Consider the following 16,296-nt stretch of genomic DNA (forward strand, 5'->3'; position numbering starts at 1 on the left):
GGCTCTGGAATTTCGTCCCTAAACCTCTCTAAACTTCTCCACCTCTCTACTTCGCTTTCCTCCTTCAAGATGCTCCTTAAAAGCTACCTCTTTGACCAAGCTTTTGGCCATCTGCCCTAATGTCCCCTTATGTGGCTCTGCATCAAATTTTGTTTGTTAAAGCTCCGATGAAGCGCCTTGGGACCTCTGTTCCCTCTAAGCTGCACGGCTGCGCACGCGCACTAATCCCCGAGCTCCCGCGCAGTTCAATTGAAATGCCGCACAGAGAGCTGGACAGCAGCTGGAGCGGGGGAGGGGCCCAATACACAATGGCCCCGGGAATCCAGACAGAGTCGTTTGTGAGCCTTGCAACCTCAGAGCCAATCCCAATTGCAGCTCTTGAAGTGTGTGTTCCGATGGTTGATGGGTTGCTGTGTAACACCGGGAGGGGTTTGGATTTCTCCCTTGAACTTTGACCTTTCAGCTGGACAGCGGGAGAATCCCCCGCGCTCTGATTATTTGCCTCTGCAGCCTTCTGTGCCGGCTCGTGGTATACTGGAGCCGCGCATGCACAGAATCCAGTTGGGCCACGCTTTCGTCGGCTCCATGCAGAGGTCAGAGGATCTGTTGGTAACCGGTGGGGGGAAGATCGAGGATCGAAAGGGGAGAGAAAGAGGGAATTGGAGAGAGAGAGAGAGCGAGACCGGGGACGAAAGAGAGAAAGAGACCGAGGGGAGAGAGAGAGAGACTGGGGAGAGAGAGAGAGAGCCTGAGGGGAGAGAGACTGAGGAGAGAGAGAGAGACTGAGGGGAGAGAGACTGAGGAGAGCGAGAGAGACTGAGAGGGGAGAGAGAGAGACTGGGGAGAGCAAGCGAGAGAGACTGGGGATGAGAGAGACTGAGGGGAGAGAGACTGAGGAGAGAGAGAGAGACTGAGGAGAGAGAGAGACTAACGAGAGAGAGAGGGACGGGGAGAGAGAGGGAGACTGGTGGAGAGAGTGCGAGAGACTAGGGAGAGAGAGAGATTGGAGGGAGAGAGAGAGATTGGGGAGAGAGAGATTGGGGAGAGACTGGGGAGAGAGAGAGACTGGGAGGAGAGAGAGACTGGGGGAGAGAGAAAGAAAGACTGAGGGGAGAGAGAGAGACTGAGGGGAGAGAGAGAGACTGAGGAGAGAGCGAGAGACTGAGGAGAGAGAGAGAGACTGGGAGAGAGAGAGAGACTGGGAGAGAGAGAGAGAGTGACTGGGAGGGAGAGAGAGAGATACTGAGGAGAGAGAGAGAGACTGAGGAGAGAGAGAGAGACTGAGGAGAGAGAGAGAGACTGAAGAGAGAGAGCTCGAGAGACTGGGGAGAGAGAATGAGAGACTGGGGAGAGAGATGGGGAGAGAGAGATTGGAGGGAGAGAGAGACTGGGAGGAGAGAAAGAGAGACTGGGGAGAGAGAGAGAGACAGAGACTGGGAGAGAGAGAGTGAGAGACAGCGAGAGTTGGAGTGAGAGGGACAGAGAGAGAGAGACAGGGACAGAGAGAGATAGAGAGCGAAACAGAGGGACAGAGAGTGAGAGACAGCAGAAGAGGGAGAGAGAGAGGGGTGAGGGTCCAGACACGTGTAGTCCGTTCCCGGGGACTTAGTGGCGGCCACACTTTTGAACAACAGGTGGAGGTGCAGCATATGTACAATGCTGCTGGAAGGAGGCTAAAGCAAACAAGTTTTAGGCCCACGATGAAACAAAAATGAGAATTTATTTTTTTTAATTCAGAAAATTGTTTAAAGCCAGAAAAAGATACGGAGAAGTGATGTTGAATGTCCTGCGGTAAGTTCCAGTTAAATTTTGCTAGGTGTTGTCCCCTTTTTGAAAGAGTCTATCAGGGTTATTTAAATTATGTTATGAGAGAGGGGAAAACGTTTGCCCCTGATTGTACCTCAGAGTCTGTGAGAGACGGAGGGAACGGCAGCAGAAAAAGAGGAAACAACTTCTCCCAAACTGATCCCAACTCATCGCCAAGGCTGGGGATAGATAACCTCACTGCCTTCTTAGGAAGTTTAACCACTTTATTCACTTTCTTATTTGAGCTCTGTTTGGAATTAGAGTTTATTTTATTATTTTTTTGTTGTATGTTTAATGACAGCGTTGAAGCGGGAAAGAGAAACTTGGAGCAACTTCTTCTGTCAAAGCTGCAACGAAACTTGAAAGAATTTAAAGACAAAAAATGAATGTTAAAAACACCTATTTTCCCCCAAAGTTTTGAATATGATTTTGGAAGAAACAGAAACAAAAATCAATTTCCCGCTCATCTAAACAAGTTTCAACTAGGTCTTGAAGTCCAAATGCTTTTAAAGAGGTTCTGAAATGCTTAAAACATTTTAAAATTTAAATTTCTCAATATTTGATTTTGAATGATTAACTGAAGTGAGTAGCTTTACACAAATATGTAACCATGCTGTTGAGGAGGGGAAGGACGGGGAGGATTTGTAGGAGTTACACGTTACTTTTTATTGACTTTAAAAAATATATAATTAAGACATTTAGGAAGAGAACCAAAAAAACAAACCATTTTATTTTGTCTGTCGTTCTATAGCCCGAACAAGTCCCAAGAATAATGTAAATATAGATTTCCTCGTAAACATTTAGTGGAGTGTTAATAGAAACACGAGTTATGTAATGATGTATAAAAATTGCAGGAAGCTACTTTAGAAGAAACTACTATTTGTTTATTGAGAAAGACACAGAAAATACTTCGATTAAACTGATAATGTACAATTTCGATTTGGTCTAAATGTTTGAAAAATTGAGAGTACAATGAAGTTTGTTCCCTACTATTTAATTGGGAAGTACCTAAAATAATTCAACACTTTTCGTGATAAGAGCAGGGATGAATATTGTGGAGAATGTTTGAGAGAAAAACATGAGAAGCTAAATTTGTAAATTAACATCTTTACGTCAACATATTAGTAAATATTTCCAAGTCAGTCTGATTGGTTCTCCTGTCCAGGAAGAAAGATGAATGTTTATTTCTGTTAAATCATAGCAAATTGTTTATGTGTTTTTCTGCACTTGTGAATAAGTGCTGCATTTCTGACATGTTCCATGGTGGGTGTGCTGGCTCAAGAAGACCACGTTTATTAATGGAAGTGATTGAAGTTAGAAATATGAATACGTTTTGTTCAATCCTTTTTAATACTGTGAACTAAAGAACTACAGCTGTTGGTTGTCTGGTTGCATTGTGATTAGTATTCTAATTACTTATGTGGACGTACAGCACGTCAGCGCCATAGGAAAGCCGCTGCTCCTGCTGCTTGTGCAGCCACTGCTATAGTGACATGAGGGATGGGCTAATACGCTGAAAACTTTAAAATTAATACTAATTGCATGAATAGCCTCTTTCGGCTTTTGGATTTTTTGTCGATGCATAACCGTATAAATTGAGTGACGTTTCTGAAGTGTTAATGCATTATTATGCAGTTCTTTTATATCCCAGTCATTTCTGACAAGTAATTTTTTTTAAAAATAGAGGTTGTACATGACGAACTAAAAGCTTTTAATTAATTCTACCATAAACAAACTTGCAGAATGGGCATGTACAGTAAATGACAAATGAATTTCAATATAGATAAATATGAGGTGGTGCATTTTGGTAGGATGAATAAGGAGGCGACCCACTCCTTGGAAAATAAGAGTCTAAATGGAGTAGAGTTGCAAAGGTATCTTGGGGTATAGTGGCAATGCAGGTTAAAAAAAACCATAAAAGTGCAAATAAAGCACTTCTAGAGGAATAGAATTCAAAAGCAGAGAAGTTATATTAAACTTGTATGGACCCTTGTCTGATTGTCACATGATTTGAGACAGTGGGGTGGCAATATGGCATTACTGTATATGGTTCTATGTAAGAAATCACACAACACCAGGTTATAGTCCAACAGCTTTATTTGAAATCACAAGCTTTCGGAGCGCTGCTCCTTCGTCAGGTGAAGTGGAGAGATGCATAAAAACACAAGCTTATATAGTCAGAGAATAATGTCAGATGTTTACAAGTAATCTTTCTAACTGCCATTTATCACACCTCGGCAGAGAGATAATCACAGCAATCAAAGGTGTACATGGTGTCCAAACAGGTCAGTCAGGAAAACATTACATCAAAGAACAATGAGGTGGGGTCACAAGGGGTCACATGTTGCAGATGCTGGGGTCTGTATGAAAAACAAAAAAAACACCAAAAAACATTTTTTTTGCTGGAAATCACAGCAGGTCCGGCCGTATCTATGTGGAGAGAACAAGCCAATGACGACTCGAGTCTGGATGACCCTATGTCAGGTGGGGTTACATGTAGCGTGACATGAACCCAAGATCCCGGTTGAGGCCGTCCTCATGGGTACGGAACATGGCTATCAGTTTCTGCTCGACGATTTTGCGTTGTCGTGTGTCTCGAAGGCCGCCTTGGAGAATACTTACCCGAAGATCAGAGGCTGAATGTCCTTGACTGCTGAAGTGTTCCCCGACTGGGAGGGAACACTCCTGCCTGGCGATTGTTGCGCGGTGTCCGTTCATCCGTTGTCGCAGTGTCTGCATGGTCTCGCCGATGTACCATGCTCCGGGGCATCCTTTCCTGCAACGTATGAGGTAGACAACGTTGGCCGAGTCACATGAGTATGTACCATGTACCTGGTGGGTGGTGTCCTCACGTGTGATGATGGTATCTGTGTTGATGATCTGGCATGTCTTGCAGAGGTTGCTGTGGCAGGGTTGTGTGGTGTCGTGGTCGCTGTTCTCCTGAAAGATGGGTAATTTGCTGCGAACGATGGTCTGTTTGAGGTTAGGCGGCTGTTTGAAGGCGAGTAGTGGAGGCATGGGGATGGCCTTAGCGAGGTGTTCGTCGTCATCGATGACATGTTGAAGGCTGCGAAGAACATGGCGTAGTTTCTCCGCTCCGGGGAAGTACTGGACGACGAAGGGTACTCTGTTGGTTGTGTCCTGTGTTTGTCTTCTGAGGAGGTCTATGCGATTTTTTGCTGTGGCCCGTCGGAACTGTCGATCGACGAGTCGAGCGTCATATCCCGTTCTTACGAGGGCGTCTTTCAGCGTCTGTAGGTGTCCATCGCGTTCCTCCTCGTCTGAGCAGATCCTGTGTATTCGCAGGGCTTGTCCATAGGGGATGGCTTCTTTAACGTGGTTAGGGTGGAAGCTGGAGAAGTGGAGCATCATGAGGTTGTCCGTGGGCTTGCGGTAGAGTGAAGTGCTGAGGTGTCCGTCTTTGATGGAGATTCGTGTGTCCAAGAATGAAACCGATTCTGAGGAGTAGTCCATGGTGAGGTTGATGGTGGGATGGAACTTGTTGATATTATTGTGTAGTCTTTTCAGTGATTCTTCGCCGTGGGCCCATAGGAAGAAAATGTCGTCGATGTATCTGGTGTATAGCGTTGGTTGGAGGTCCTGTGCAGCGAAGAAATCTTGCTCAAACTTGTGCATGAAGATGTTGGCGTATTGGGGTGCGAATTTGGTCCCCATGGCTGTTCCGTGTGTTTGGGTAAAGAACTGGTTGTCGAAGGTGAAGACATTGTGGTCAAGGATGAAGCGGATGAGTTGTAGGATGGCGTCTGGAGATTGGCTGTTGTTGGTGTTGAGTACTGAGGCTGTCGCAGCGATGCCGTCATCGTGGGGGATACTGGTGTAGAGTGCCGAGGCGTCCATTGTGGCGAGGAGTGTTCCTGGTTCGACTGGTCCGTGGGTGCTGAATTTCTGTAAGAAGTCTGTAGTGTCACGACAGAAGCTGGGGGTTCTCTGTACGATGGGTTTCAGGATGCCCTTGACGTATCCAGAGAGGTTCTCACACAGGGTTCCATTGCCTGATACGATAGGACGTCCGGGTGTGTTGGCTTTGTGTATCTTTGGGAGGCAGTAGAAGTCTCCCACGCGGGGAGTACGTGGGATGAGAGCGCGTAGGATGCTTTGAAGGTCTGGATCAAAGGTCTTGATCAGTCTGTTGAGTTGGCGGGTGTGTTCTTTGGTCGGATCTGCGGGTAACTGTCTAGTGTTCCTGGTTGTCCAGTTGTCGGTATGCTTCTTTGCAATAGTCCGTTCTGTTCTGTATGACGATGGCTCCTCCTTTGTCTGCTGGTTTGATGACGATGTTGCGGTTGGTCTTGAGAGCGTGGATGGCGTTGCGTTGTGCTCGGGTGACATTTTGGACTGCCTTGTGAGTGCGGCTGATGAATCTGGTGTTGATGCATCTCCTGACAGCTTGAGCATACATGTCAAGCTTAGGTTCTAAGTGGTTGCTGTTGCTGTTGTTGTCATAAAATTTGCTCACGGATGAAAAGGTCGCACTCAAAGGAGTTTGTGGCCCGCTCAGTACAAAAAAAATTAGAGGGAACATTGCTTGGGATATTTTACTACGTTAAAGGTGCTCTATAAATACAAGTTGTTGCTTTTGTATGGTCTCCAGTTGAAACTGAGGCTAATGATTGGGTGATTGGGCAAAAACATGGCAAATGCACTATAGTGTGGATAAATGTGAGGTTATCCACTTTGGTGGCAAAAACAGGAAGGCAGATTATTATTTGAATGGCAATAGATTGAGAGAAGGGGAAGTGCAAAGAGACCTGGGTGTTCTTGTGCACCAGTCGCTGAAGGTAAGCATGCAGGTGCAGCAGGCGGTTAAGAAGGCAAATGGTATGTTGGCCTTCGTAGCAAGAGGGTTCGAGTACAGGAACAAGGATGTCTTGCTACAGTTGTACAGGGCCTTGGTGAGACCGCACCTTGAGTATTGTGTGCAGTTTTGGTTGCCTTACCTGAGGAAGGACGTTCTTGCCATGGAAGGAGTGCAGTGAAGATTCACCAGGCTGATACCTGGGATGGCAGGAATGACGTATGAGGAGAGATTGTGTCGATTGGGCTTATACTCACTGGAGTTTAGAAGATTGAGAGGGGATCTCATCGAAACCTATAAAATTCTGTCAGGCCTGGACAGACTAGATGCAGGAAGGATGTTTCTGATGGCCGGGGAGTCCAGAACCAGGGGTCATAGTCTAAGGATAAGGGGTAAGCCATTTAGGACTGAAATGAGGAGGAATTTCTTCACCCAGAGAGTGGTGAACCCGTGGAATTCTCTGCCACAGAGGGTGGTGGAGGCCAGTTCATTAAATATATTCAAAAAAGAGTTGGATATATTTCTTAAGGCTAAAGGGATCAAGGGATATGGGGAGAAGGCAGGGACAGGGTACTGAATTTGGATAATCAGCCATGATCTCATTGAATGGCGGAGCAGGCTCGAAGGGCCGAATGGCCTACTCCTGCTCCTATCTTCTATGTTTCTATGTTCCTATGTAATGATGTGTTTAGTCAACCGCAAATGTCAGCTGAACATAAATAACACTAATACATAATTCTGCCACATATATAGTGGAGCAAATCACTGATCTTCAGCATCCAAACATTTATGTACCTGGAACAACTCTGTGGATGCACGTCCTTGTCTGGTTTGTCTTTAACTGGGTGAGAAGTCAGGGAGAACGGAGCCGACTTTTCATGGGCGCTTTGTTTTTTTGGAATGGGTACTGGAGCAGTGAGAAGACCCAAAGAGCAGCGGAGCCAATTTTTGTACTAGAAGCTAAAAGCCTAGAATGATAGCAACAGGAGGGAAGGACCAACATCATAGAACGACTGCGGGAGCTGGGTCAACATGGGCGCTGGAAAAGGTTTAAAAAAGTCCATGTCCCATCTTACTCGGGGAGTAGGAGGAGGATGATATTTTGTGGAAAGGATGTTTTTTGGATCAGGATCTGGAACAGCAGGAAGGCCTGAAGAGCAGTGGGACTGATTTAAAAAATTACTGTAGCAAATTCCCCTGGTCTCTGTCCTCAAACTCTGGCCTCTTGTGCATCCCCATCTCCTATCACCCCAATATTGACAGCCATGACTTCAGCTGTTAGGCCTGACACTCTGGAATTCCTTCCCTAAATTCCTCTGCCTATTCACCTCTGCCCTCCTAATTGGCCGGATTTTGCTTTAAGCAGCAAATTAACTTATACTTGCCTATAGACTTTCTATGGGCTTTTGCACGGCAATTTCTTGTCAGCCAACCAGCGAAAAAGTACAGCGCTCTCTACTGGGCATCAGAGATCTGTGTGAACAGAGCAAGCAACTGTGCATCTCCTTAATCAATCAGATTGAAGAATCATTAATGAACAGCGCAGAGTCTGAACCAGGAAGTGTAAACTGGAATATTGAATTCAACATCAAATCAGATACAGAAAGCAAAATAAAGGAGGGAAAGAAAGATTGGATTGAGAGAGGAGAAAAATTAATAATTTTTTTTTAAAGTAATTAAAAAAAAATCTCCAACAATAGGAATGAGACTCCACACTTGTAAAAAAGTTAATTTTTAGTGCCAGAGTGGTTATATGGCAGTAATTAAGACTTACTATGCTGTTAAAAGGGTATTTACACTTGAATGGACAAGCTAACTTTTTTGATTAGTTTAGGTCCTATCTGAGGTAAGTACAACAACTTTGCACCGTTCAATGTATTTGAGCTGCGAGTCAGACGGCAAGATGCTATGTTCAGGAAGCTTTGAGGAGCAGGGCATCTCGGACATCAACTTCTGGATTTCTGTGTTTAACGGTGCACGTGCGGTCGTCGGATGTTGCGGTTTGATTTGCACATAAATAACGAAGAGCACCGTTAGCCTCACCGTTATTTTTAAGAGCATAATCACCTCCTTTGGCTTGGCATCCATTTTTGTCTAATTACACCTCCTGAAACACCTTGGGACATTTTTCTATGTTACAAGGCACTATATAAATGCAAGTTGTTGCTGCTGCCACCTGGCTGGGAACAGCAGCATCAGTAGGTCTAGCTCGTACCCAATCATACTGGAAGAAAATTGGACAAGAGCAGTTGTAGGTACCAACTAAAACTGCACAGTAGTGAGGGTGGACAGTGCTGGTTTTGTTTGTATACAGACATGCTCCTGTGGGATAGAAGCAAACGCAGAGTGGCTACCATGTCCATGCTAAATATTTGCTCTCGTTTTGAGTTACAAAACAGATCAGTTAGTATGCAACAGTTTGAGACCTTGGCAGCAAACTTAATCCTGTCGTTTTCCCCTTTTGAGCAGGTGGGATTTTCCAAAAACAATGGCAAAAAAATCTGCTCTTAAATGGAATTGCTCCAAACAAGAATTCAATTTCAGTGCCTTCCAGCACTTCACCCAAGTAGCCATTATTCATGTATGAACCTTGGCAGTGACTGTTGCCAGACTATTCAACCATAGAGGAAGGACAGAGCATCACAGCCAAGGCCAATACAGTCCTCAAATATCACCCCCGCCCCGGCCTCTCTCCAAAGTGCATCTCAGGCAGAGATGCTCCATTGCTCTCTGCCACATCTATGGCCGAGATCTCTGCCAATGATGCTCTGAACAAGCCTCGAGGAAGTGCACAATCGGGGCAGTGAGGGCTCTTGGCAATTTCACCCTGTGGGCGATGCTTGGTTTCTGGTCTGCTTTCCCATAAATAAGCAGCTGAGATTATTTAGGAGCTTAGTAGTTTGCATTGGGAGGGGAAATACAGAAGGGAAGGTGAAGGACCACATGAACAGCCATTCTAAGTTGCTGTGTTGATGCTCCAGTGTACTAGTGCACTTGCAATAGGAGATCGTCTTCAGAAGTGTCCTGTGATTGTACTGAAATCCCCATGGCTGAATACAGTTTTTAAAAAGTTGAAAATATTAGCTGTGGATCAGAGTTTTGGTAATAGAGTCCTTGGAGTTGGACTGGGCCGAGACTGCGCGAGTGCAAGTATGTATATGCTTGCTTACAGTTGTACTTCCTTCAATCTAAACTGTCCATATTTCTGTAGGAACATGTTGCCTTATTAATATTTTTGAAACAAACTTATTTTTCCATCATGTATGCATGTGTCCACAAATTTTAAACTTTTGACTTTGCGGTGAAGGCTTTAAGCATTAATTGATTATGCAAGTGACTTCCTGCCACATGCTGGATTTGTAGCAGGAGCTGTTTAGTTTATGTTGGACTTTCATTTTGGACCTTGCATATTGGCTGTTCTTGGCAAGTAACAGATTATGAAGTAAATTGCAGTTCTCAATCAGTATACAGAAACGAAAATACACCAAACCACTGTTTCTAATGGAGGCCCTTCTGTTGTCCAGCTAACACCCACCATCACCCCTCTTCACTTTTTGGTCCATCAATATTCAACGCAAGTTTTTTTTTGGCCTGCACTCTCAATGGAAATTTTGACCTTAACTAGCTGTTCTGTTCTCTGCTTCTCCTTCCTCCCCATAAACATAGTAATACATTAGTACCAGTCTATCCCTCTTAATTAATTTTCTTCTCCACATCAGAAGTATGTAGCATCTTCTTCTGAGATTGGGAAGCCACTGTTGAGAATTGCAGATGTAAACCTACATACGCCTGCTAATTATAGCATACTAGCCACTACATTACAAGTGATTGCACTTGAAAAGTACTTCAGTGGCTGTGAAGTGCTTTAGGATGTCCTAAAATCATGAAAGGTGCAATACAAATGCAAGTTCTTTCTTAATCTTACCTGCTATTGATGGAAATGCTTCAGATCAATATTGGTAGAATGAGATTAGCTAACTTAACACAAGGTCAAAACCTGAGACTTCTGTGATCTGTAGGCTCAGAGAATTTATCCGGTGAGTACCTAATGCAAACAGACCAAATAGGTCCAGGTTCAATCCTCAGTGAGTCTTTAGTTAGCTGATCTCAACCAGCAAGGGTGCTAAAGTTGGCCTCGGTGCTCGAGGTTAGAGAGGGGAGATTTCTGCTCCAGTTATTGATATTTTGAGGTGGTTCCCCACAAAGTATGTATTCCATGTATCCTCTACTATTACTGCACTGTCAGCTTGAATAGAGGTGATTGATTGCATCCATTTCACTGAAAGCAAAAGCATTGATGCAATTTGGAAGGAAGAATGAAGAGAGGCAATATAAACTAAATTATACAATTTTAAAGGGGGTGCAGGAACAGAAACCTGAGGGTTTACATACACAAATCTTTGAAGGTGGCAGGACAAGTTGATAAGGCTGTTAAAGTATGTGGGATCCTTGGCTTTATAAATAAAGGCAGAGAGCATAAAAGCAAGGAAGTTATGCTAACATTTTGTAAATCACTTGTTAGGCCTCAGCTGGAGTATTCTGTTCAATTCTGGTCATAATACTTTAGGAAGGATGTCAAGGCCTTACAGAGGGTGCAGAGGAGATTTACTAGAATGGTACCAGGAATGAGGGACTTCAGTTATGTGGAGAAACTAGGGTTATTCTCCTTAGAACAGAGAAGGTTAAGGGGAGATTTAATAGAAGTGTTCAAAATTGTGACGGGTTTTGATAGGGTAAATAAGGAAAAACTTTTTCCACTGGCAGTTGGTTCGCTAACCAGAGGACACGGATTTAAGATCATTGGCAAAAGAACCAGAGGGGAGCGGAGAAATTTTTTTTACGCAGCGAGTTATTCTGAACTGGAATGCACTGGCTGAAAGGGTTGCGGAAGCAGATTATATACTTGAAAAGGAAAAATATTGCAGAGCTATGGGGAAAGAGTAGGGGAGTGGGACTAAATAGATAGCTCGTTTAAAGAGTTGGCACAGGCAGGATGGGACGAATGGCCTCCTTCTGTGCTGTAAGATTCTATGATTTCTACAAAGAAAGCATGAGCACTCAACTTTTACTAAATGACCGGATTCTTCTAGGTCCAGGCTACCATTGATGGGACCTCTGAAGCATTAAAGGCTTTGTTTGACCACCGCCTCAATTATATAGACAGTGAGGGTCAACGCTGTCTAAATGTACAGCTTGTGTGATGCCAACTGCATACATGCCAACGAGGAGCACTGATACTGCTTCAAACCTACCCTACATAATAAATTTACCTCACCCCAGGAAAATGGGACAGAATTACATCACAGCCATATGGGCGGGTAGAAGTCCTGGAAGATGGAGCAAACTCCAGGCCCTCTCAGCCAAGTAATAACAGCTCCACAGGACAGCAACACAGAGTATGCAAGTCAATTTCAGACGCTTGTGTAGTCCTAGAGCAGAATTAGCAGAGTCCAGAGTCGTTTATTTTCTGCGGTCTTGGCTGGGAAAATGTGTTATTTGTGGGGGTGGTGGGGGAAAGAGGGGGTAGAAGTGCAGCCTAATAGCATGAAAAGGCAGCCTAGCCTGACAGCTCATTTAACTGCTGCTAGTTGTGAAAAGCTGTTACAGATTCTCACTCATCTTCACATCATGCAAGTGATGTATTTTCAGGGACATCACAGTTTCCAAATGACATTAAAGCAGGATAGTACAACTGAACAGAACACCTGAAATCTTAACAGCCATACAAGCCATACCAACAATTTATTAAAGTGGATTAACCATAATCACTTCACTTGGCGGACATACAGTCATCCCAATATTTGGATTCGTTGCTGAATAAACAAAAGACTGGAATAACCAAACAGCAGAATTGAAAATATCCTTTTTCTTGCTACCTGGGTACGGCTGTTGTATAGAGTGCTATTTGTTAAAGGGGAAGGCAGAAAGGGATGGAGAAAGGAGATTACATCTAGTTTGGCAAAAAATTCCTCAACATTGACTCCGGACCCCAGGAGTGGCTCGGTAACGCCACTACTGACCAAACTGGCAGAGTCCTGAAGGACATAGCTGCCAGACTGGGCCTGCAGCAGGTGATGAGAGACTGATCACGAGGAATAAACCTACTTGACCTCATCCTCACCAATCTATCTGTCGCAGATGCATTTGTTCATGACAGTATTGGTAGCAGTGGCCACCACACAGTCCTTGTGAAGACGAAGTCCCATCTTCACACCGAGGACACACTCCACCTTGTTGTGTGGCACTACCACCATGCTAAATGGAAAAGATTCAGAACAGATCTAGCAGCTCAACACTGGGCATCCATGAGGCACTGTGGGCATCAGCAGCAGCAGAATTGTATTCCACCATAATCAGTAACCTCATGGCTCTGCATATCCCTCAAGCCAGGGGACCAACATGTGCTCCAGAACTAACCGCGCCTCTAGCCAAGCTGTACAAGTACAGCTACAACACTGGCATCTATCCAACAATGTGGAAAACTGCCCAGGTATGTCCTGTCCAGAAAAAGCAGGACAAATCCAATCCGGCCAATTATTGCCCTATCAGTCTACTCTCAATCATCGGCAAAGTGATGGAAGGTGTCATTGACAGTGCTATCAAGCAGCACTTACTCACTAATAACCTGCTCAATGATGCCCAGTTTGGGTTCTGCCAAGACAACTTGGCTCCTGACCTCATTACAGCCTCGGTCCAAACATGGATAAAGGAGCAGAATTACAGAGGTGAGGTGAGAATGCCCTTGACATCAAGGCAGCATTTGACCGAGTGTGGTATCAAGGATCCCTAGTAAAACTGAAGTCAATGGGAATCGGAGGGAAAACGCTCCACTGGCTGGAGTCATACCTAGCACAAATGAAGATGGTTGTGGTGGTTGAAGGTCAATCATCACAGCCCCAGGACATCACTGCAGGTGTTCCTCAGGGCAGTGTCCTAGGCCCAACCATCTTCAGCTGCTTCAGCAATGACCTTACCTTCAACATAAGGTCAGAAATGGAGATGTTTGCTGATGACTTCACAGTGTTCAGCGCCATTCACAACTCCTCAGATAATGAAGCAGTCCATGCCCGTATGCAACAAGACCTGGATAACATTCAGGCTTGGGCTGATAAGTGGCAGGTAACATTCGCGCCACAGAAGTGCCAGGCAATGACTATCTCCAACAAGCGAGACATTGCCTGCCACCTCCCCTTGACATTCAATGACATTACCATTGCCGAATCCCCCACCATCAACATCCTGGGGGGTTACCATTGACCAGAAACTTTACTGGACCTGCCACATAAATACTTTGACAAAAAGAGCAGGTCCGAGGCTAGATATTCTGCTGCGAGTGTCTCACCTCCTGACTCCCCAAAGCCTTCCGCCATCTACAAAGCACAAGTAAGGAGTGTGATGGAATACTCTCCACTTGCCTGGATGAGTGCAGCTCCAACAACACTCAAGAAGCTCAAGTATATTGCCGATCCTTCATCGTCGTTGGGTCAAAATCATGGAACTCCCTGCCTAACATCACTGTGGGATTACCTTCACCACACAGACTGCAGAGGTTCAAGAAGGCAGCTCACTACCACCTTCTCAAGGGCAATTAGGGATGGGCAATAAATGCTGGTCTTGCCAGCGTCGCCCACATTCCATAAACAAATTAAAATAAATACCTGGTTCAAGAGAAGTGCAGAACAGCATCCCAGGAGCAGCACCAGGCATTCTGAAAAATGAGGTGCCAACCTGGGGAAGCTGCAACACAGGACTACATGCATGCTAAACAGCAGAAGCAGCATGCTATAGATAGAGCTAAGCGATCCCACAATGAAAGGATCAGATCAAATCTCTGCAGTCCTGAATGGTGGTGGACAATTAAACAACAGGAGGAGGAGGCTCCAGGAATATCCCCATCCACAATGATGGCAGAGCCCAGCACATGAGTGCAGAAAACATTTGCAACCATTGTCAGCCAGAAGTGCAACTGGATGATCTATATCGGCCTCCTCCTGAGGTCCCCACCATCACAGAAGCCAGTCTTCAGCCAATTCGATTCACTCCATGTGATAAAGAAATGGCTGAGTACACTGAATACAGCAAAGGCTATGGGCCCCGACAACATCCCGGCTATTGAGCTGAAGACTTGTGCTCCAGAAGTAGCCGCGCCTCTACACAAGCTTTTCCAGTACAGCTACAACACTGGCATCTACCCGACAATGTAGAAAATTACCCAGGTATGTCACATCCACAAAAAGGACAAATCCAATCCGGCCAATTACTGCCCCATCAGTCTACTCTCAATTATCAACAAAGTGATGGAAGGTGTTGTCGACAGTGCTATCAAGCAGCAATTAATCACCAATAACCTGCTCACTGATGCTGTTTGGGTTGCACCAGGACCACTGGTTCCAGACTTCATTACAGCCTTGGTCCAAACATGGACAAAAGAACTGAATTACAGAGGTGAGGTGAGAGTGACTGCCCTTGACATCAAGGCAGCATTTGACCGAGTGTGACATCAGGAGCTCCAGTAAAATTGAAGTCAATGGGAATCAGGGGGCAAATTCTCCTCTGGCTGGAGTCATACCTAGCACAAACGAAGATGGTTGTGGTGGTTGAAGGTCAATCATCTCAGCCCCAGGACATCGCTGCAAGAGTTTGTCAGGGCAGTGTCCTAGGCCCAACCATCTTGAGCTGCTTCATCAATGATCTTCCCTCCATTATAAGGTCAGAAATGGGGATGTTCTCTGATGATTGCACAGTGTTCAGTTCCATTCGCAACGCCTCAGATAATGAAGCAGTCCATGCCGGTATGCAACAAGACCTAGACGACATTTAGGCTTGGGCTGATAAGTGGCAAGTAACATTCACGCCACAGAAGTACCAGGCAATGACTATCTCCAACAAGTGAGAGTCTAATCACCGCCCCTTGACATTCAGTGGCAAAACCATCACCGAATCCCCCACCATCAACATGCTGGGGGTCACCATTGACTAGAAAATTAACTGGACCTGCCACATAAATACTGTGGCTACGAGAGCAGGTCAGAGCCTGGGTATTCTGTGGAGATTGTCTCACCTCCTGACTCCCCAAAGCCTTTTCACCATCTACAAGGCACATGTCAGGGTGTGATGGAATACTCTCCATTTGCCTGGATGAGTGCAGGTCCAACAACACACAAGAAGCTTGACACCATCCAGGACAAAGCAGCCCGCTTGATTGGCACCCCATCCACCACTTTAAACATTCACTCCCTCCACCACCGGCATACCTTGGCTGCAGTGTACACCATCTACAAGATGAACTGCAGCAACTTGCCAGGGCTTCTTCGGAAGCACCTCCCAAACCCGCGACCTCTACCACCTAGAAGGACAAGGGTAGCAGGCATATGGGAACACCATCACCTGCAATGTCCCCTCCAAGTCACACACCATCCTAACTTAGAAATATATTACTGTTCCTTCATTGTCACTGGGTCAAAAACCTGGAACTCCCTCCCCTAACAGCACTGTGGGAGTACCTTCACCAAAAAGACTGCAGGAAACAGAGTTAGCATGCAGGTACAGCAAACAATTAGGAAAGCAAATGGCATGTTAGCCTTTCCCACATTACAACAGTGACTACACTGAAGAAAAAAAAACTTATTTGGCTGTAAAGTGCTTTGAGATATCCGGTGGTCATGAAAGGCACT

The sequence above is a fragment of the Somniosus microcephalus genome, chromosome 1 (assembly GCF_052327205.1).
Source record: "Somniosus microcephalus isolate GS21.2 chromosome 1, FLI_Smic_1.0, whole genome shotgun sequence".
Classification (NCBI taxonomy): Eukaryota; Metazoa; Chordata; class Chondrichthyes; order Squaliformes; family Somniosidae; genus Somniosus; species Somniosus microcephalus.